The 20263-nt window shown below is 45.4% G+C and overlaps 1 long non-coding RNA gene across 1 annotated transcript in view; it reads right to left on the minus strand.

Annotated features, from left to right (window-relative positions):
• Positions 1–1169: 1169 nt before the first annotated feature.
• LOC138739943 (uncharacterized) overlaps positions 1170–20263 on the minus strand; it is a 40022-nt gene continuing 20928 nt past the window's right edge. The window contains exons 2-3 of the long non-coding RNA XR_011342591.1: positions 8685–8784; positions 1170–1303 (exon numbers count right to left, since the gene is read on the minus strand). This is a non-coding gene — a long non-coding RNA (uncharacterized lncRNA). The remainder of the gene's footprint in view (positions 1304–8684; positions 8785–20263) is intronic.

Raw genomic sequence — 20263 nt, forward strand, 5'->3', positions numbered from 1 at the left:
GTTACTACTAAACTTTTGCCCCCAACCCTTAACTTATGCCCCCTCATTCCAATCTCACCTCCTTTCAAGGGGAAGAGCCAATTCATATCTACTCTGTCTATTCCCCTCATAATCTTGAATACCTCTATCAAATCCTCCTTCAACCTTCTACTCTCCAATCTAGATACTGCAATCCAGGCTTCTGAATCTCAAAGGGGAGGAACCAACAGTATGGCTGGGGACAGATTTGCAGTGAGGATTGGATCCTCACATATCATGAAATGTACCAGGAGGTCCAGTGAGGATCATTTGCTTTGCTCCCAAGTCCGTAATATTTGACATGACATCAAGATAATGCTTGTGTTGTTAATACTAATACTTTAAAAATGCTGAATAATCCCTGAAACTCAAATATTTTGTTGTTGTTTAAATGTTGGAAACTTAACTAACAACTTTGCCACATCAACTCTATCCCAACATCACTTCATAATGCTCACAATGTAATACTGCTCTTGCAAAGTCCCTTTGATTTAATGTACCCCTCGTATCCTAAAATGCTGGTTAAGTGTATTTTCTGGTTGTTTGAGACTTACTCTTACAATGCCTAGTTAATACACCTGCATCAAGAATAAACAGTTTAAAAGACAAAAGACAAAATTACTGTACTGTACTTACACTGAACAAATGTCTCGTATTAATATATAAACCTTAAAGCATTTTACTTTATTTTCAGCCACATTCTTTGAAAACATTTAACCGTCACTGCATCTGCAGGTTCCTCCCCCTCCACGGAGCTACCAGAAAGATGAACAATAACATTAGATAATTAACACCCTCCCCATCCCCAAATTTGTGAGATGAAATTTTTGACTGGGGCGACTCTTACTAAGCAGGGATAAGGAGACCCTTTAAGAGAGTTACCCCAACGGCGAGAAGCATCCTGGGCGACCCCATAGCTGTTTGACAGGACTTTATTCAAACAGCTGCTGGGAGCAAATCATGGCCAAGGCCCTCCACTGGCTGAATATTTGCTCCTGTCTTCACCAAAGGTTTATGCTTTTCTTCAGAGCACATTTACAATTTTAAACTTACGTAGAAATGTTTAAATCTTTCCTTCTTATATATATATTAATATTTAAAAATAAAACAGTACTTCAGGAAACCATCAGAATTCACAGCTTACACATATGAGGATTAAAGCTAATGATGTTTACTCTATAAAGTCATCCCAGCACAATTCAAGCTGTATACACAGGAAGATGATTTATTGACACGAAGCAATAAGTGTGATGGCTCCAGGCATCTGTTTACTGTATGACTGTCTCTAAATTACAGAAAAAAAATATTGTCAATACTTCACGTTGATACTTTATGCTTAAGTTTAATGCAGCTGGCTCCAACAAAAATCTTCTTATCTTGAGGTAATTATGTAATGTATGTCATTATTTTAACATGCTGGAGTCCCTCAGTCCTTCAAGCACTATGTACTTTAAAACACATCTGCATTGCTTTCTGTCAGTTTATTCTTAGATAAGTAAAATTGATTCCATATTCCCATCCCATGAATGGGAAATGCCATTTGAGTATAGTTTAATTCATATAGGCTTATGTAGAAATTATGCTCCCATTTATATTTGTCATTATTACATACATATGTCAAGAAGATCTTCTACTGTTGCTTGATCACAATTTAATTTAATCTGAATGAAAATGCTAATAATTTTCAGGAATAAAATACAAGTGCTTTTCTAGCCATATTGACAATGATGCCAGAGGTAACGGTGGTGATACATCACTAGCCTACTGTGTACCTGCAGGAAGATCACGGGAGGACAGAACACAACTGGCCGACTGTCAATCAGCTGACCTGAATGGAACAAGCCCCACCCAGTTGGCTGCCAATCATCCGGCAGGATATAAGTCACATCTGGCCCCTCGAGGTCAGTCACATGGAGTTGCAGCTAACTACAGCAGAGACTTTAACTAGAAGAAAGCCTGTTGTTCAGTCTTTTGAATCTTGTGTCTGCTTACTGTCACTACAGTGCATCACAGTAACTTCTCCCTTGCTTTAAAGTATAATGTTGGTGCCTGATAAATGTTTAAATTGGAGGTGTTGCAAGTTGATTTTGACCTTTTATTTTTATTTTAAAATCTCATGGCAAAGTTAAAATGTATTTTAACACTGAAAACCTTGGTGGTACAAAAGTTAATAGATTCCCATTGTAAATCCTGTGATGTGAATAGTTACTTTGGTCCAGTCATTCCCAAAGTGGGTGATGCCTCACTCCTGGGGGTGGTGGAAAGATCCAAGGGGGTAGTGAGGAAAAAGGGAGTGGTCAGAGGGTGGTGAGGAAAAAGGGGGTGGTCCAAATGTTTGCTTGTATCTTGGTGACATGGTCTGGACAGGACATGTGCCATACGCCAATCAGATTAGACAGCAGATGCTGTGGGGACTGGTGATCATTGCAGTTGCACATCTGAAAGGGCCAAGGCTCTAGGTTTATAAGCATTGCAAGTTATCTTCATCTGGGGATGATGACTGACTGGGATGGGACCACTCAGGAAGGGATCATTCGGGACAGGACTGCTTGGGACGGGAACCCCTTGGGATAACAACTGACCACCCAGGACAGTGACTGCCCAGGATGGTGAAGGCCGGGGATGGCTGGATGGTGAATGTTTGGGACGGGACAACTCAGGAAAGTGACCACTCAGGACAGTGACTAACCTCCTGGGACAGTGACTGACTGCTCGGGACAGGAACTGACCACATTATATCAAAACCCACACTGTTCAAAACTGTGTTATACAAGGTATACCTGTATTCATTATAACTGTAACTTCCAACATTAAGTAATTCTTAAATACTTCATTGTTTAGTTTCACATTCGTACTTGTATTACTGTGTCATGTACTTTTGTATTACTGTGTCATGTACTTTTCCTAGTAATTGCATTGCTATTATCAAGTATACTTTCTTATGTTTTTTTCTGCTGCATTTTGACATGATTTCTTTTACAAAGAACATTTTTTTGTTGTTGCAGAATAACATGATGGCTACAACACAGCAAACAAAAAAGCAGTGGAGGTAATATTGTGCGAAAACTCTGAAGACAATGTAATTACAGGTGAGATGTAAATTTATCCTTTTGTATTGCTAAATAAAGTTTATTTGTATATATGCTTGTTTATAGTGTTAGATTATTATTGTTTTAAATTTGCAGTAAACCTAATAACAAAATAGAGGTATGTGTTTGTTGTATGTTTGGTGGTGGGGAGGCGAGGGCTGGGGACACTATAGATGCGGCCTGAGAGTCAAGGGGACGGCAGCCCACAAAAGTTTGGGAACCACTCCATTAGATAGTGGGATCAGCAAGTAAAGAATTAAACAAAATGGCTCTTCAACCAGCCAGGCTTTGCACAGTTTACCAAAGAGTGAAATAGAGTTGATCTTTAAATTCCTTTTGTAAATGTACACATATCAGCCACAAACATTTGAACATTCATGACTCAATTATTCTAAATGTATCCAAGTTTTAAAATTTTAATCCTGATTTTCAAATCACTCTGTGATCAAACTCCTTGTGACTTTTTATAACTCCTCCATCTTAAAATCTAGCCTTTTGTGGAAAATTAAATACACAAGAGGAGGATTATTATTGACAGCCATACCTGAAATTCTCTCTCTCCCTCTCCCTTTCTCAATATCATACTCTCTCTCTCTCCACCATTAATAGTGTGGTGATATGTAATTACTCCACTAGGTTACCAGGGGTCATCCCGGTGACCTTGTATATAAAGCAGTCCAGAGGTACAGTCTAGACTTCCAGGTTCATCTTGCAGAGAGATAAGACCTCTTAGTGTACATATTAGATTATTAAAGTGGTTTTATACTCGCACTGCTGGTGTGGTTATTGCCAGTACAATTTAATAAACAAATATGATAACTACTAAGATGAAAGCTGCCTCTGCTCCATTGCGCATTCCCGACCACCTGGAGACTCTTCCTGAGGAATGGAATCCGGGGACAACCAGGACACACGTGCTTACGAGGACAGAGACAGCGAGAAACCGCTGTACTGGAATCATGGTGGAATGTGGGGAAGACCAAAGAAGTACAATAGGGCAGGTAAGAAATGGCCAAGAGCCTTGCATATGGGTTCGCCAGTACAGGCACCGCTGACTCTAAACCCCAGTCCGATCAGAAAGGGGCCACTACAAGCGCGAGTGGAAGGATCTCCACAAGTCATGCTCCCAATCGCCACATATGTGCAGAGTTCCTGACCACTATAGAGCCAGGGAAAGCAGACACCGCTACCATCATTCCCCCAGCAGCAGTTTCCACAGTACCTAGGAGAACTGACGCTACCGCTGGGATTCCACCTAAGCCCGCTGCAAACGTCCCAAAGCCAGAAACTCAGCCAACAGCCCCAAGAACCCAGGTTACTCCTCCAGCAGACACAAGCCCCGCAGAGACTCTACCAACAGCTCCAAGTACCCCAAGGTCCACCCTTGCTACACCTAATGGACCAGAAACTGTGGCTTAGCCATGTGCTGCGACCAGACAGGCTGGAGCTCGACCCCAGAAATCCCGGATCCGGCACGCCCTTCAGCCGCTGGCAGAGATGCTTTCTCAATTATGTGGAGAGTGCTGAGGCATTGGATAAAGAGCTATTATTGCTGCCGCTGGTGCAGCTGGGAGACCACACTTATTCCCTTATACAGGATGCCAGATCCAACCAAGAGGCAATGAGTATTTTACAGAGGCATTACAGTGAAGGGCATAGCGAACTCCACTCCCGGTACAGGCTCATGACCAGGTCACAACAAGTAGGGGAGTCCGCCAGAGACTTTATACTCTCTCTGAAGGACCTGCAACTTTAAAGCAATATCAGCTCAGGAGTACACAGAGGACCTTATTAGGGACAGAATTGTTGCGGGCATACGGTCCACTGAGATGAGATATTGATTGCTGGAGAAAGGAATGGTGGGGCTAGATGAGGCAGAGACAATTGCAGAAGCTTTAGAAAACACCAGGAAAGAATTGGAGGAGTACTCACAGGACCCTGGGGCTGGGACAAACGTCACACTGCTGGACTCTCTAGCCCCACAAAAAGAAAAGTATGCTGCCTCACAGGAATTCACAGCAACAGCACACCTTGAGGGTCACAAGTGCTTTTTCTGTGGACAAAGAAAACACCCCAGAGCCCTCTGCCCTGCCAGAGAAAATGTCTGTTCCAACTGTGCAAATCGTGGGCATTATGCAAAAGTCTGCAGAAGCCCCAAGGCCACAGCCAAGGCCCATTCTCATGCTAATGAGAGGCAGGAATGCTCTTCTTTCTCCACAGACAAAAAGAAGAAGAAGAATGCTATGTGCAGCCGGCCATCTTGGACAAATGCTACAGAATAGAGGACACAGTCTTCAGAGATTAATATGATGCCAAGTACTATTGGATGGAAGGACACAAAGGGCACGCCAGGCTTGCTTCCCTGTGCATGAATCAGGCGAGTCCACACAATTTATCTGATGTCACTGTGTGCATCAAAATTAATGATGTGAGGGTAATTTGCTTAATAGATAGTGGAAGCATTGAAAGTTTTATTGACCAGGGGTTAGTCAACCACCTTGCCCTCCCCACATGCCCGAGTGAGCACCAGATCCTGTTATCAGCCAGCAGCCTTGTGGCTGAGGTAAAACAGTTTTGCAGGGTTACTCGAGAAATCCAGGGCACAAAATATGAAGGGTTCAAATTACTTGTACTCCCTCACCTCTGTGCCCCGTTACTATTGGGGTTAGATTTTCAGTGCCAGTTAGAAAGCATTACAATAGTGCACAATGGGCCTCACCTGTCACCCCCCCCCCCCCCCCCACTACACCTTATGAAGAAACAACACTGCACCCTCTCTGTCCTGAACATAGAACCCCCTCAGGTCACACACCTGACCCCAGAATGCACACCAATAGCCACAAAGAGTAGGAGGTACCGCCCGAGGGATAGAGCATTCATTAGGATAGAAATCTGCAGGTTACTACAGGAGGGCATCATAGAGCAGAGCACCAGCCCCTGGAGTGCCCAGATGGTTGTACTAAAGTCAGGAGAAAAACTGTTCATGGTAGTGGATTACGGCTAGATAATCAACAAATTTACACAACTAGATGCCTACCTCCTGCCACGCATAGCAGACATGGTCAATAACATTGCACAGTATAAGGTGTTCTCCACCATAGACCTGAAGGCAGCATACCACCAACTGCCTATTAAAAACAGTGCTCGCATTTACATGGCAGTTGAGGCAGACGACAGGTTGTATCAATTTCTGCGACTCACCTTCGGTGTCACCAAAGTAGTGTCCCTGTTTCAGAGAGAAATGGGCCGAATAGTAGATGAGTTCTAACTGAAAGCTGTGTTCCCCTACTTAGACAGCGTGACAATCTGTGGCCCCACTCAGGAGGATCATGATACAAATTTAAAACACTTCTTCGAGGCAGCTGAGGAAAGGAACCTAACATACAACAGGGACAAATGCGTCTTTAACGCCACCAAGTTGCCAATCCTGGGCTACATAGTGCAGAACAGGGAAATCAGCCCAGATCCAGCCCATATGCGCCCTCTCCTAGACCTCCCAGTGCCACACATGCTGAAAGCACTAAAAAGGTGTTTGGGACTGTTTGCTTACTATGCCCAATGGGTCCCCAACTACGCCGACAGGGCTCACCCACTTATAAAAGCCTCAGTTTTCCCACTATGCCCCACAGCCACCAGGGACCATATCGCTAAAGCTACCATGCGGTCCATAGATGAGTCAATCCCATTTCAAGAAGAAACAAATGCATCCGATGTGGCTCTGGCAGCCACCCTAAAACAAGACGGATGACTGGTGGCTTTTTTCTTGCGAACCCTACAGGGGCCAGAGGTAAAACACTCACAGTAGAGAAGGAGGTCCTAGTCATTGTGGAAACAGTAAGGCACTGGCAACATTATCTGGCGTGCAAACACTTCACCCTCGTCACGGACCAACGGTCTGTGGCTTTTATATTCGATAACCACAACAGTGGGAGAATTAAGAATGGAAAAATCCTGCACTGGTGGATAGAATTGTCTACATTTAACTACCACAATCTATACCGCCCCGGGAGACTCAATGAGCCCCTGGACGCGCTGTCCAGAGGCACTTGTGCCATCCTTAATCACACATTCCAGTTGCAGAGCTTGCACAATGAGCTGGGCCACCTGGGGGTCACTATGCTGTTTCACTTCATTATAACCCAAAACCTCCCATTTTTGGTAGAGGAAGTGAGGTCAGTGAATTAAGAGCTGCCCCATCTGTGCAGAATGCAAACCACAATTTTACCGGCCAGACAAAGCCACCCTGATAAAAGCTACCAAACCTTTTGAGCGCCTCAGCCTCGATTTTAAAGGCCCACTCCTGTCCAATAATAGAAATGTCTATTTCCTAAACGTGATAGATGAATATTCCTGTTTCCCCTTCGCAATCCCATGTTCTGATGTATCAGCAGCCACTGTTATAAAATGCCTCCAACACATCTTCAGCTATTTGGGTGCCCAAATTACATACACACAGACAGGGGTGCTGCATTCATGAGCGCAGAAGTACAGCAGTACCTGCACGAGAGATGGATTTCCATCAGTACCTGCACGAGAGATGGATTTCCACCAGCTACGCTACAAGTTACAATCCCAGGGGGAATGGACAAGTCAAAAGGGAAAATGCCACTATCTGGAAAACGGTCCTCTTGACTTTAAAAGCAAAAGACCTGCCTGTTACTTGATGGCAAGAAGTGTTGCCAGAAGCCCTACACTCAAAACATTCTTTGATGTGTACTGCCATTAACATGACCCCACATGACCGTATCTTTTCTTTCACAAGGAAAGCCACGAGGGGCTAAATGCCTAAATGGATGATGACAGATGTGTGAACACTGCGGAGGAAACATAGATGTCTACGGATCAACACGGAGTGCAGCAACAATCACTAGAACAGTCGTCCATTGAGTCACCCCAGAGGACTATACCACCCATCCCGGAAATCAGGACCCTGGGTATGCCCACCCCACAAAATATCACCACCCTAGACTTGATGCCAGGACCTAATCCCACACAAGAGGATCCCCAGCCCACACAGCCAAAGGACCATTTAGTACTTCCCACTCTCACACCTCCACCAAGAAAGGCCAAAAGGCAGACCGCACTCCCCACCCCTATACCACTACCGTGGAGGTTCAGAAGGCAACGGAAGCCGCAAAAAAATTTTGGACATGAACATAAACAAGGGAAGGAGGACGGGGGGGGCATAACAATTTTTTTTAAGGGTGGTGAAATTGTACTGACAATAACCACACCAGCAGTGCGAGTATAAGACAGCTTTAATTAACTAATATTTACACTAAGAGGTCTTGTCTCTCTGCGAGACGAACCTGGAAGTCTAGACTGTAGCTCTGAACTACTTTATATACAAGGTCACTGGGATGACCTCTGGTGACTTAGTGGTGTAATTACATATCACCAAATAGCTCCTTAAAAACACAGTTCACCTTGTTCAAATTGCTCTTTTATAAGTTAGGATCAAGTTCCCTCTGCTAAGTACTCAACTAAACAAGCCATATCAAAAAAATCAAAGCTGTTGATGGTCAATTGAGGTAAAAGTTATCTTTTAAAGTGTTAAATAAACAACATCGGACTTACCATCCATTTTCCATTCCACTTGTGTTGGGGGTGGACAGCCAATCTGTTATTGTCTGGTGTACAGTATTACACAGAGCAAAAGTTACTGCCTTCATTTCATCTGTTGAACAGATGCAGAAACAAGAGACTTAATTTTTCCCATACTGTCCCTTAACAGAACTCCAGTCCAGCATACACCAGTCCAGGAAGCTGGATTGAGAAGCAATGACCCTGAACCACAAGAATGCTCGTAATTATTGAAAGTACATTTGCTTGGCTTTAACAAAGTTTCACTTAATACGAGAGTAACCATAAACATTCAAATTACTGTACAGGCTGGACAAGGTTCATTTCACAGAGTACTTTATAAAGTGGTTCTGGTATTCTTCTAAATTATTTGATGAGTAATGAAATCAAAGGCTTTATAATTGCTCCTTTTTGCTGTCAAAGTGTCAGAAACCTTTCTTGTTCCTGTGTCTGTGAAAAATTGTTGAATTATGATGTTCATTTCTATTTTTTGACCATCATTTTGAAATTTGGAAGTATTTACTTTCTTCAGATCCTCTGATTCTTCTCCTTATTTTCCAAGTGTCATCCTCTCATTTTTAAAAAGGTTAAATTATCCATTATCTTCCAGTACAGCCAATATTTGTAATAATTTTCCAAACTCCTCAACCTCATGCATTCTGTCAGGTCACCTGCCTGTCCTTACAACTCAAGCCCTTTAGTAATGGCAATGTCCTGATGAATCTCCTCTGCACCTCTTCCGACTTATTGACAACCTTCCCATAGGTGAGTGACCTATGCCCTTTGTTTCTATTCACCAATAACAATCACCCTCAGAACACAACAACTTTCCTGTTTACGGTTGGATAAATTCAGGAGGTTTTATAAATGTAATATTGATGCAATTCATGTAATTTTGTCTTTTAAATTGGTTTATGAAAACCCTATCAGTTGGCATTGCAAGCATCTTTGTCCTGAGGAACACACAAATCAATTGAAAAAGAAAGATTACATATTCAATATATTATTATTATTATTAGTATTTATTGAATTTTAAAATCAAAGAATCATGCAGATTTTTTGATTAGCAGAAATGCTAATTCCATTTGCCAGCGTTAGGCCCATATTCCTTTGTGCCTTTCCTGTCCAAGACCCTATCAATTTTTTTTTAACTATACCTGCTATCACCACTTCCACTGGTAGCTTCTTCCAGCTAACAACCAAATTCTTGTCTGTAAAACCTACCCTTCAAATATCCCTTAAATTTCCCCTTTTTGGGTTTTAGCCTTCCAGTTGTAAACAATCCTGCTGTAGGAAGGTGTGGGGGGAGGGACTATCTGTCTATTTATGCTCCTCAACATTCCGCTCCATCCTCAACATTCATTGGAGTGCTTTCATCCCTAACGTCGAAGTACTCGAGATGGCAGAGGCCGACAGCGTCGAGTCCCCGCTGCTGAAGATCCAGCTGCGCTGGGTGGGTCACGTCTCCAGAATGGAGGACCCTCGCCTTCCCAAGATCGTGTCCTATGGCGAGCTCTTCACTGGCCACCGTGACAGAGGTGCACCAAAGAAGAGGTACAAGGACTACCTAAAGAAATCTCTTGGTGCCTGCCCCGTTAACCACCGCCAGTGGGCTGATCTCGCCTCCAACCGTGCATCTTGGCGCCTCGCAGTTCGGCGGGCAGCAACCTCCATTGAAGAAGACCGCAGAGCCCACCTCACTGACAAAAGGCAAAGGAGGAAAAACCCAACACCCAACCCCAACCCACCAATTTTCCCCTGCAACCGTGTCTGCCTGTCCCGCATCGGACTTGTCAGCCACCAACGAGCCTGTAGCTGACGTGGACATTTACCCCCTCCATAAATCTTCGTCCGCGAAGCCAAGCCAAAGAAAAGAATGTTATTAACATTTTCATTATCATGACAGGACTATCTGTCTATTTATGCTCCTCATAATGTTATTAACCTCTTTAAATATTACCCCCACCCCCCACCCCCCCACCCCCCTTCAACCCCTTACATGCCCAATGAGAATGAACACACACTGTCCAAATTCTCCTGAAAACCGGAACCTTCCATTCTATGCAACATTCTGGGAAATCTCTCGTCATTTCTTCCACCCCTTTCATGGAATGTGTCAACTGGAACTCTATATAGTAAGTGTCAAAGTAAAGTTATCTTCCCTTTCTTTGCAGTTGAAGGAAAGGTCGGGAACATAGTTGAGGGTGTGAATGAGGATTCATGAGAGACAGGTATTCAGGTCAGAATGAACTGGAAATCAGGTAGAGTAAACTAGGGTAAATGAATGACTGAATAGGAGAGTTATGAAAGAGTCAGGATGCAAGGTTTGAACCCCCGCTCTGCATAACCAAGCAGGATCATCCCTCCCTGAGGCTCATTTCTTGCTTCTTGGACAGAATCTTCCAAATACTCCAAAGGGGTCCCACCTAGGGTCAAGTTAATGCATATATAGTTGCTGTGAGCGAGCACTGGAACAATTGTTACATTCCTGATAGTCAGAGCCCTAAACTAGTGGCACAACAATGGAGTGAAATAATGCCAAATTATTTGATTTAGGGTACTAAATAACTTGAAGGAAAGAGCTAATTAGTCAGTGTTGCACTATTTATTAATAACATTCAGTGAAGAAGGTACAACTAGTTTGGCCTCTATATAGAGTCTGACAGACAGTCAAACAGTTAACAATAAATTGTCCTCCTAAATGGTCTAGCAATCTGCATATTTGAATGCTATCAGTGATACCCACATTCCCTAAAAAAAATGCAATGAGAACCTAAAACTTCCCAACAGGAAATGACAGATGAAGGAGAATTCAGTTACAATACTTTCAACCAAAATTTCCAAGCTCTTAAATATCTTATGCTGGGTCAGGGAGCTGGGGAGGTCAGAAATGATCAGGCCAGATGATTTTTTTTAAACAGGAAATTTTATACAAATGTTAGAAGTGGCTACAAAAGCAATGGCATGTTGGTGCAAGGAATGGTGGGGCTGAGGACAAGAAACTGAAGAGTCAAATGCAATGGTGGAGCTGAGGACAAGAAACTGAAGAGTCAAATGCAATGGTGGAGCTGAGGACAAGAAACTGAAGAGTCAAATGCAATGGTGGAGCTGAGGACAAGAAACTGAAGAGTCAAATGCAATGGTGGAGCTGAGGACAAGAAACTGAAGAGTCAAATGCAATGGTGGAGCTGAGGACAAGAAACTGAAGAGTCAAATGCAATGGTGGAGCTGAGGATAAGAAACTGAAGAGTCAAATGCAATGGTGGAGCTGAGGACAAGAAACTGAAGAGTCAAATGCAATGGTGGAGCTGAGGACAAGAAACTGAAGAGTCAAATGCAATGGTGGAGCTGAGGACAAGAAACTGAAGAGTCAAATGCAATGGTGGAGCTGAGGACAAGAAACTGAAGAGTCAAATGCAATGGTGGAGCTGAGGACAAGAAATTGAAGAGTCAAATGCAATGGTGGAGCTGAGGACAAGAAACTGAAGAGTCAAATGCAATGGTGGAGCTGAGGACAAGAAACTGAAGAGTCAAATGCAATGCTATGAGTCATGGTTAACTGGGAGGAATCAATGCAATTATTGAGGCATAAGCAGTGGCATCATATTTAGCTTTGAGCTTTGACCTGGACACAGATCTCTATCTGTTGTTTTCAATGATTCATAATATGATGCAGACATGTCCATGTTCAAAAATAAGCATTTTATTCAAATATATAATTTAATAGAATGCATTTCACTCTGCTCTTCTCACTCCAATTGGCATTTTTCAACAATGGGCATATTACATCGTCATGCTTTAATCCTAGTGCAAAACACATTTATAGCAAACTAATTTGGGGCTTTTCTTGCTTATCAAGGATTTGGTCTCTTTTTGGAGAAAATGAATGATAGGATTCTCTGGTCTTTTTTATAATTATTGACTCAACAAACTGCTTCTGTCTGACTGATTCACATGTGGATTTTTGCTCGCTGGAGAATTAACAAATTCTTTGTCAATTCCAAACACTTTCTGCAACATGTAGGCATCACACTGAGATGTGACTATTTCAAAGATGTTGTTCTTGAAGACTGATTTTCAAATGATGAATAGGCTTTGCTTGCAATGTGCACTTCGCATCTATTTTGTAATATTATCTCTATGACCTGTGATCTTGACAGAATATTTATTCCAAAAAAAGCGGACAGAATGTCCCATGATGTCCATATGCAGCTTACAGTTGAAATAAAGGCAAACTATTTAATTCATGAAGTCAAATTGTTGAGCATGTAATACATTTGCAGCTGAGGTTTACACAAAGGCTTCAGGATTTATCTAAGACCCAGACTTGAAGGTTGCATTGGTCTGCAGCAAAATGGAATCACTGATGTGACTTCAGATTATGATAGAAATTTAATTACTATATTTTTTATCACATACAACATAAGAAAATAGATGTAAATATAGAACACTCAGTCCATCAAGCCTGCTTTGCTAGTTAACATTGCCATGGCAGACACAGAAGAGGCCGCAGATTCTGGAACAGAAATAAAAACAAACTGGTGGAGGAACTCAGCAAGTCAAGATGGGGGGAAAGGAATTGTTGATGCATTAGGTCAAGATCCTGTATCAGGATGGAAAATGGAGAGGGAAGTTGCTCTGAGCCACTCTCCTCTTTCTACTTGGTCTTCCCTTTCCACTAAGACACAATGATGAGACCTCAGTTGGCCGAATCACAAACACAATGAGGACATGTGCAGGAGGGAGATAGACCAGCTCATTGAGTGGTGTCACATTACAAGCTTGCACTCAACGAAGGAGATGAATGAAGACTTCCGGAAGAAAACAGGAGGATACAAACCATTCCTCATCGAGAGTGACAAGAACTTCAAATTCTGAATGTCAACATCTACAATGGCCTGTTAGGAGCCTACACTTTGTGTGGAGTTTGAGGAGATTCGTTATGTAATCGAAGACAGTCAAAAACTGGTGCATCATTGTCTGGAAGATCAGTGCCAATGCTCAGGACAAGAAAAAAAAATCTTTAGAGGGTTGTTAACTTGGACTGCGACATCATTGGCACCGGTCTTCACTCCATTGAGGATATCTGCAAAAGGTGGTGTCTTGAAAGAGCAGCCTCTCTCCTCAAGGATGTTCACAACCCAGGACATTCCCTCTTCACACTACTACTATCAGGAAAAAGGAACAAAAGCCTGAAGGTGAGCAGTCAATGGCATAATGGCAGCTTCTTTCCTGTGTTCATCAGATTACTGAATGTTCAATAAACCAAAGACACTGCATTACTTTGAATTTGCATGCACTAGTTTTAGTTATTTTTGTAAGGTGGCTTATATAAAAGTTTGCACTGTGACGCTGCCACAAAACAACAAATGTCATGACTTGTTCATGACCATAAATTCCAATTCTGATTCTGATTCCGACATAATGCAAAATCAGTCAATGATTTGTCTCACATCCAATGGCTGGTTTCAATATCCTTAAATTTAGTGACAACATTTGTCGAAGTATCGTCATACCACAAGGGTCAATTTCTAAAACAAATCTCAGCGGTGTCGCATGGTGATCCAACTGCCTACAATCTTAACAAACAATAGTGTCCATTTGATTACTTATTATGCATTATTATTGGGCGGCCCCGGCCTCGGTCATGTGAGGCAGGCGGAGGCCCCGGTCCGGGCAGGGAGTGGGAGTGGGAGGCGGCGGCCCCAGTCCAGGCACAGGGAGAGCAGCAGCGGCCCCGGCCCCGGTCCGGGCGAAGGGTAGACGGCGGCGGCCCCGATACGGGCAGGAGCAAGGGGGAGACGGCGGCCCCGGCCTCGGTCGAGTGAGGCAGGCGGAGGCCCCGGTCCGGACAGGGAGTGGGAGGCGGCGGCCCCAGTCCGGGCACAGGGAGAGCAGCAGCGGCCCCGGCCCCAGTCAGGGCGAAGGGTAGACGGCGGCGGCCCCGATACGGGCAGGAGCAAGGGGGAGACGGCGGCCCCGGCCTCGGTCGAGTGAGGCAGGCGGAGGCCCCGGTCCGGACAGGGAGTGGGAGGCGGCGGCCCCAGTCCGGGCACAGGGAGAGCAGCAGCGGCCCCGGCCCCGGTCCAGGCGAAGGGTAGACGGCGGCGGCCCCGATCCGGGCAGGAGCAAGGGGGAGACGGCGGCGCCGGCCTCGGTCGAGTGAGGCAGGCGGAGGCCCCGGTCCGGACAGGGAGTGGGAGGCGGTGGCCCCAGTCCGGGCACAGGGAGAGCAGCAGCGGCCCCGGCCCCAGTCCGGGCGAAGGGTAGACGGCGGCGGCCCCGATACGGGCAGGAGCAAGGGGGAGACGGCGGCCCCGGCCTCGGTCGAGTGGGGCAGGCGAAGGCCCCGATCCGGGTAGAGAGTGGGAGGCGGCGGCCCCAATCCAGGCACAGGGTGAACTGCGGCGGCCTCGGCCCCGGTCCGGGCAGTATGGACCGACCTAGGAGGGGAGGCAGGCCCCTCCAGACGGGTAAGAAACCTGCATAGGAGAAGGCCACTCCGATATAAAACCTACGACCCAAGGACCTCGCTGCCACGTCCCAGCTTGCTTGGCCACGGCACACGAACCATGGGTGTAAAGGGTGGGGCCAGTACTGCGCGCACTGCACTCCACCTAAAAGCTCCTTTGCGCAGGCCCGAGGACAGGTCCACGTCCTCCCCCTCCACGTCCTCCCCCTCCACGTCCTCCCCATCCACGTCCTCCCCCTCCACGTCCTCCCCCTCAAAAGATGCTCACAAACTCAAGCTAGCATGCTGGAACATCAGAACCATGCTAGACAAGGCTGACAGCCACCGACCTGAACGTCGGTCTGCCCTCATTGCACATGAACTCCTCAGACTTGACATCGACATAGCCGCTCTCAGTGAAGTCCGCCTGGCAGATGTAGGCAGGCTCCAAGAACGCGGCGCGGGCTACACACTCTACTGGTCTGGCAAGCCTTCGGATGAACGACGCCTATCTGGTGTAGGCTTCATGGTCAAGAGCTTCATTGCCTCCAAACTCGAAAACCTTCCGACAGGCCACTCGGACTGAATCATGTCCATGCGACTCCCACTTCAAAACAAGCGTCACCCTCATCAGTGTCTATGCTCCAACCCTCCAGGTGGAACCAGCAGAAAAGAACAAGTTCTACACCGACCTGCGCAACCTCATCCAACGTACCCCTACAGCCAACAAGGTTGTCATCCTGGGCGACTTCAACACTCGTGTCGGCAAAGACTCAGAAACCTGGCCAGGAATCCTGGGCAAGCATGGCGTCGGCAAGTGCAACGACAATGGGCGCCTCCTCTTGGAGCTCTGCGCAGAACAGCGGCTCGTCATTACAAACACCCTTTTTCAGCAGAGGGACAGCCTTAAGACCACCTGGATGCATCCCCGATCCAAACACTGGCACCTCCTGGACTACATCCTGGTGCGAGAAAGTGACAAACAAGATGTGCTCCACACCAGGGTCATGCCTAGCGTGGAATGCCACACTGACCACCGGCTGGTTCGCTGCAAGCTCAACCTTCACTTCAAGCCAAAGCCCAGGAACAATAAAGCCCCCAGAAAGAGGTTCAATGTTGGAAAACTGCAGTCAGACGAAGCGAGAGGAAACTTCCAGGCAAACCTCAAAGCAAAGCTCGACGTTGCAACCCGCCTCACGGACCCGTCCCCTGAAACCCTCTGGGATCAGTTGAAGACTACCATACTGCAATCCACTGAAGAGGTACTGGGCTTCTCCTCCAGGAAAAACAAGGACTGGTTTGACGAAAACAGCCAGGAAATCCAGGAGCTGCTGGCAAAGAGGCGAGCTGCCCACCAGGCTCACCTTACAAAGCCGTCCTGTCCAGAGAAGAAACAAGCCTTCCGTCGCGCATGCAGCCATCTTCAGCGCAAACTCCGGGAGATCCAAAATGAGTGGTGGACTAGCCTCGCCAAACGAACACAGCTCAGCGCGGACATTGGCGACTTCAGGGGTTTCTACGAGGCTCTAAAGGCTGTGTACGGCCCCTCACCCCAAGTCCAAAGCCCGCTGCGCAGCTCAGACAGCAAAGTCCTCCTCAGCGACAAGATCTCCATCCTCAACCGATGGTCAGAACACTTCCAATCTCTTTTCAGTGCCAACCACTCAGTCCAAGATTCCGCCCTGCTCCAGCTCCCTCAACAGCCCCTAAGGCTAGAGCTGGATGAGGTTCCCACCCTGGATGAGACATATAAGGCAATCGAACAACTGAAAAGTGGCAAAGCAGCAGGTATGGATGGAATCCCCCCAGAAGTCTGGAAGGCTGGCGGCAAAACTCTGCATGCCAAACTGCATGAGTTTTTCAAGCTTTGTTGGGACCAAGGCAAACTGCCTCAGGATCTTCGTGATGCCACCATCATCACCCTGTACAAAAACAAAGGCGAGAAATCAGACTGCTCAAACTACAGGGGAATCACGTTGCTCTCCATTGCAGGCAAAATCTTCGCTAGGATTCTACTAAATAGAATAATACCTAGTGTCGCCGAGAATATTCTCCCAGAATCACAGTGCGGCTTTCGCGCAAACAGAGGAACCACTGACATGGTCTTTGCCCTCAGACAGCTCCAAGAAAAGTGCAGAGAACAAAACAAAGGACTCTACATCACCTTTGTTGACCTCACCAAAGCCTTCGACACCGTGAGCAGGAAAGGGCTTTGGCAAATACTAGAGTGCATCGGATGTCCCCCAAAGTTCCTGAACATGATTATCCAACTGCACGAAAACCAACAAGGTCGGGTCAGATACTGCAATGAGCTCTCTGAACCCTTCTCCATTAACAATGGCGTGAAGCAAGGCTGTGTTCTCGCACCAACCCTCTTTTCAATCTTCTTCAGCATGATGCTGAACCAAGCCATGAAAGACCCCAACAATGAAGACGCTGTTTACATCCGGTACCGCACGGATGGCAGTCTCTTCAATCTGAGGCGCCTGCAAGCTCACACCAAGACACAAGAGAAACTTGTCCGTGAACTACTCTTTGCAGATGATGCCGCTTTAGTTGCCCATACAGAGCCAGCTCTTCAGCGCTTGACGTCCTGCTTTGCGGAAACTGCCAAAATGTTTGGCCTGGAAGTCAGCCTGAAGAAAACTGAGGTCCTCCATCAGCCAGCTCGCCACCATGACTACCAGCCCCCCCACATCTCCATCGGGCACACAAAACTCAAAACGGTCAACCAGTTTACCTATCTCGGCTGCACCATTTGCAAGGATCGACAATGAGATAGACAACAGACTCGCCAAGGCAAATAGCGCCTTTGGAAGGCTACACAAAAGAGTCTGGAAAAACAACCAACTGAAAAACCTCACAAAGATAAGCGTATACAGAGCCGTTGTCATACCCACACTCCTGTTCGGCTCCGAATCATGGGTCCTCTACCGGCACCACCTACGGCTCCTAGAACGCTTCCACCAGCGTTGTCTCCGCTCCATCCTCAACATCCATTGGAGCGCTTATACCCCTAACGTCGAAGTACTCGAGATGGCAGAGGTCGACAGCATCGAGTCCACGCTGCTGAAGATCCAGCTGCGCTGGATGGGTCACGTCTCCAGAATGGAGGACCATCGCCTTCCCAAGATCGTGTTATATGGCGAGCTCTCCACTGGCCACCGTGACAGAGGTGCACCAAAGAAAAGGTACAAGGACTGCCTAAAGAAATCTCTTGGTGCCTGCCACATTGACCACCGCCAGTGGGCTGATAACGCCTCAAATCGTGCATCTTGGCGCCTCACAGTTTGGCGGGCGGCAACCTCCTTTGAAGAAGACCGCAGAGCCCACCTCACTGACAAAAGGCAAAGGAGGAAAAACCCAACACCCAACCCCAACCAACCAATTTTCCCTTGCAACCGCTGCAATCGTGTCTGCCTGTCCCGCATCGGACTTGTCAGCCACAAACGAGCCTGCAGCTGACGTGGACCTTTTACCCCCTCCATAAATCTTCGTCCGCGAAGCCAAGCCAAAGAAAAAAAAAATGCATTATTATTACTTATTATGGTGTCTGTTTGAAAGTCACATGCAGTTTTATGAAGCATTGTTTCGTTTGAAATAAGGAGCTCCTTTCCCTTATTCCATCAGCCCTGAAAATGTCCCAATGAATCCTTATAAACCATCTCTCAAAACTTTATCCAATGAAACATCAAGAAGGAATAGAGCATGTAGTTGATACCATGGCAACTGTTTAGAAGTAGGCAGCAAAGATGAATATCTACCTCAAAGAATTCTGTGGTAGAATTTATGTAAAATCATAACATAAAGAGTATGGAAAACTCTATTTCTGCAAATGAAGGAGATTTGCATTTATTTGCTAATTTTATGTTATTAAAAAAAAAACAAAATCCACTCATTTTATTCGCTCTTCCTTATGCTGTCGTGAAAGAGGACTCCAATATACTGGATAGTCTCATGATATATATTTTTAACAATTAAAGTACCAGACTTATACTTATTTAGTGCACTTTTCCTTTGATCTTCTTGCTGATATGAATGTACAAGTGATCCATTGCCAAATATTCTTCATGGACCAGCCTGACCATCAAGGTGCAAACTGAAATGTAAGATCAAATATTTCTGGAGAGATCTTTTTGATCAAGATTTATGAGGGAAATGGATACGGAATGAGGAAGTGTGAAGGAGGCAGGTAGATGAGCTAGTTGAGGGGTGACACAAAAACAACAACAAACACACATTCAACATTAGCAAATCAAGGAGATGGTTGGAGACTTCAGAAGGAAATCAGGAGAACACGACCCAGTCCTCATCTAGGTTTCATCAGTGGAAAGGGTCAAGAACTTAAAATTCCTGGGTATCAACATCTCAGAGGATCTGTCCTAGAGCCTCCATGTCAATGCAATCAATCACAAGGAAAGCTTACCAATGGTTATACTACGTGAGGAGTTTGAAGAGATTTTGTATTTCACCAAAGACTCAAAATCTTCTACAGGTGAAGTGTGGAGAGCAATCTGACTAATAGCATCACTCTCTGGTATGGAGGTGCTAATGCTCAGGACATGAAAAATCTTCAGAGGGTTGTTAACTCAGCCTGCAACATCACAGGCACCAGACTTCACTCTATCGAGGACGTCTACGAGAGGTGGTGTCTTAAGAAAGTCCTCAAAGACTCCCACCATCCAAGCCATGTCCTTTCACTCTCCTATCATTGGGGAAAAAAAGTTACAAAAGCCTAAAGTTGAGCACTCAGCGACACAAGGACAGCTTCTTCCCTGTTGCCATCAGATTCCCGAATGGACAATGAACCACAGACACTACCTCACTTTGTCTCTTTTTTTTTGCATTGTTTATTTTGAAATGTGGTTTATATAAATCTTTGCAGCAGAATTAATGCTGTTATAAAACAATTAATTTAAGGACAATAATTTCTAATTCTGATTCTAAAGACCTTCATATTTTGAACTGTTAATCAGTTTTTACTGTTATGATTAACCTGTAACCTTTCCAAGAAATTTTTGGAGCATATGAATCGACTTTATTTTAAAATATCATGCAGGAACGAAGGCAAATAATAACAATTGTTGTCTCAGGTGAATTAGACATCTGATCCTCCTGATCA

Source organism: Narcine bancroftii, chromosome 7 (assembly GCF_036971445.1).
Source record: "Narcine bancroftii isolate sNarBan1 chromosome 7, sNarBan1.hap1, whole genome shotgun sequence".
Classification (NCBI taxonomy): Eukaryota; Metazoa; Chordata; class Chondrichthyes; order Torpediniformes; family Narcinidae; genus Narcine; species Narcine bancroftii.